Here is a 3,841-nt window from a genome sequence, read left to right as displayed (position 1 = left end):
TTGTACGTCTACCCTTGCACTATATTGACGTATCGCTAAGGTTGCTACAATCACACGTGTCTTAAGTGTGCCGCGCGGTTTACCTCAACAGCGCACACCTCAATACAGGTAACCCGCGAAGCTCCAAGCACACACATTTTGCTGGCATTCGTGCTCCTAACTTTCGCGGTTCGATTTTCTGAGCGTCGTTTACCTGGCACCAGGTGCATCAAGCTTTACCGAATAAAGAGCTTAGATAACTCGACCGGGAGGGCCGTTAACATGGAGTATTCGATAAAATCACCTGGCGACAGGTCGCGAGTAGTGCCTGTGCAAGGGCACCTCGCCGACTTCAGAGAGATGAAAAACCAACTACCACTCTGCGCAACACCAACATTATTTTCCGAAGTAATGCAGCGCGTCATGCGAGCGGGAGCGGCCCGGCCCCCTCGGTTCCTTGCTCGTCATCAAAAAAGAACCAAAAAGCTCACCTTCGTGCATAGCGTTCGCCGCCACCGTTTTACGGTAAACATTACGGTTACATAAGGTGCAGTTGATGGGAAGCGTAAGAAGCCCTGGGAATAATGAATGCTATCGCGTTCCACTATATATATATATATATATATATATATATATAAAAGGCAAAGCTCTAGCGTCCTCACTAAACGTAAAGCTATTCCAAACTTTTCTATTCCAATTCTCCAATCATCACTCCGCGATTGGTCAAAAACTTTTTTGGACCACCCCCCCTTCGCCTGTCTGTCACGAGGGGTCACAAAACCGCGAAAACTCACCGCTTCAAAGTGACGTGTACGCGTTAAAGATTCCTTAATATGCCGAACAAAACTGAATTTCTTTTCTGAATAGCCGCAGGCTGCCCCGTTCCGAAAGGAATAAAAGATGGCTGCCGCGGTTCACCCAAGTACTGGCTACTCGCACCTGCCGGAGAGCATGCATGGGTTTATTTGCGTACAATAAAACTTTTTGCGTAGCCGTATAACGTTTTCGAGCCCTTTCGGCACGCTTACAACATCGCTCTGCCTACTATTTTTTGCTGAGAATCCGTTTTAGCAGTATTGTTAACCTTCAGTTGCATGCCGCTGCGATTTTCGACCAGCTACCGTAAGCTAAGTAAGGGAAAGCGGACCAATCACAGACGCGGGCACCAGCCCCTTCAACCGATTATCGATTTTCAGTGTACTGGCCCGGCCCCATCTGATCCCTCTCCACTTGAGTGTGCTCCTTGCCTCTTGTGAGCCAATTCGATAAGACAAGCCGCTAAGTGTAGGCAACGTTATTCGTTTTTAAAGCAAACAGAAATGACCTCCTATGAATGAGGAGATCGTTTGATTGGTCTCTTCAGACAACCCTGTAGGCCTGATGCTTGCGTCAGCGGTTACGCAAATTTGACGCCATGAGATCGGAATAGTTTTACGTTATAGGGCCCAAATACAGCAGAGTGGTAGCCCGCTGGCTTTTAGTCATTTCACATTGCAGCAATCGCAGCTGGAACACCTTAGAATCGCACTAATGTAACCGCTACCGTTCCAAGCTGCCTCTGGGAGCAACAGCGATCCGCACATACCAGTGCGAGGAGGAGAGCGGCGCGGTGCGGTGGTTCGAGGCTACGTTCGTCGTCGTCAATAAAATGGTGTACAGAGTTGAGCATTTTATTGGAATTGCAATCATAAGGACGCTAGAGGCGCATTCACGCCTTCGACGCTACCCACTGTTGTCACGCTGTCCGGCAGTCTAGGGCGCATGCGCAGACCGCGCTAGGAGGGTTGAGAGGGTCTGTACAGAATGCGAAGAGCGTTTGGCTGCATAAACGGCGAAGCGAAGTGAACGCATTGTAAACGCTCCACTGAAGTAGTAGTAGTAGTAGTAGAAAACTTTTAATGAGATCGTTTAAGAGATTCGCGGATTCGAAGCCTCCGTCGTCTTCTTGGCGCCGGCGACTTGAGGCTTCTCTTCAGCAAGGTTGGGCCCCTAGTCCAGGGCTCCACTGAGTCGCGCTGCATCAGCAGCGTGCCGCACTAAGGCCCTTTGGGCCGCGAGCTCGCTGCTGGTGAGCCGGCTCTCCCATTGCTCCGCACTCGGGAATTCGTGTTGGTGGAATGCTTTATTTCGTTCGCACTCCCATGTGATGTGGTATAGTGTGGGTGTGTTGCCGCACCAGGGGCAGTTTGCTCTGTATTGTGTTGGTGACATCTTGTTATAGATGTACAAGTTGGGGAAGGAGTTTGTTTGTAGCCTACGCCACCCGACTGCTTCCTCCCTAGTGAGGGCTTTGTGTGGTGGTGGGTACTTGAATCTAGTCCCCCTGTATAGTTGTAATGTCTCTGTGTATCCCCCCTCGCATGCTAGTAGCTGAAGCTCCAGAACATCTGACATGCCTGCTCGGTATGTAAGCCCTCGAGCTAGGCTGTCTGCTCTTTCGTTCCCCGCTACTCCTGCGTGGCCTGGGACCCAGATTATGTGTTGTATGGGTGTCTGCTCAGCAGAGGCTGCTGCCCCACTGATTATCCTGAGGGCCATGCCGCTAATTCTGCCCTTCGTATAGTTTTTACACGTGTCTTTCGAGTCTGTTAAGATGTTTAAGGATCGGCCTTTCCTATAGCCTTCTGCTACCGCCAGCGCGACGGCAATTTCCTCGGCCTCCGTTATGCCCACGACCTCCACTGAGGCGCATGTGGCCATGTCTCCTGTGCTATTAACTACCACCGTAGCGGCTAAGCGCTTCCCTGCATGTACGTACATGGAGGCGTCCGTATAGACTGTGTTCTCTGACCGGCCTAGCCTCCTTTCTAGCTGCTCGGCCCTTGCTGTTCGTCTGTCCTCGTGTAGGTTAGGATCCATGTTTTTAGGCAGGGGTCCTACATTAAAGGTCTTTCTAAGGTCGTCCGGTACGTCCGCGTATCTGTCTACCAGTCCGCACGTGTTCCGACCCAACCTTCTCAGGAGCGCCCTTCCCGTAGAGGAGCCTCTGAGTCTGATGAGTTGTGCCCCCAATTGAGCCTCGGCAAGCTCATCGAAGGTATTGCTGATTCCGAGTTGGAGTAGCTTCTCGTTTGATGCGTTTCTGGGCAGGTGTAGAGCAATCTTGTATGCCTTCCTGAGAATACAGTCGGCTTGCTCTCGCTCCGCCTTTGTTGTTGCGTGGTAGGGCAAGGAGTACATAACTCTGCTAACGATTAGGCTGTTGACGAGTTTGAGGGTATCTTCTTCTTTCATCCCGTACCTTCTCTGGGAGACTCTACTGATCATTCTGCCAACCTGCTCCGCGGCTCTTCTCAGCAGGCTGATGGTATGGCTGCATTTTCGGCTGCTCTGCAGCCACATGCCTAGGATTCGTACCATGTTCTGCTCTGGGATCAATTGCCCCTCTAGAACTACTTCCAGCGAGGCTTTGGTAGGATTTCTTCCGATCCTGATGATTTCCGACTTCTCCGTCGAACATCTGAGGCCTCTCTCCCTGACGTAGGTCTCTACGCAGGTCGCAGCTTCTTGTAGTCTGTCCTGCTTCTCCCCTAACGATCCTTGGGTGACCCACACCGTGATGTCGTCGGCGTACATCGCGTGTTGGATCCCCGGGATTTCCTTGAGGCGTCTTGCTAGCCCGATCATCGCCATATTGAACAGGACGGGCGATATCACGGAGCCTTGGGGTGTTCCTTTGCAAGGCGTGGTGAAGACGTCGCTTCTCAGCTCGCCTAGTCCCACGGTCGCTGTTCTGTCGCTCAGGAAGGCCCTGATGTAGTCGTGGGTTCTTCCCCCGCAGTTGGTGTTGTTGATGCCTTCCATGATGGCGGCGTGGCTCACGTTGTCGAAGGCTCCCTTTATGTCGAGGGCCATGACAACG

Source organism: Dermacentor andersoni, chromosome 7 (assembly GCF_023375885.2).
Source record: "Dermacentor andersoni chromosome 7, qqDerAnde1_hic_scaffold, whole genome shotgun sequence".
Lineage (NCBI taxonomy): Eukaryota > Metazoa > Arthropoda > Arachnida > Ixodida > Ixodidae > Dermacentor > Dermacentor andersoni.
This window is presented reverse-complemented; position numbering follows the sequence as displayed.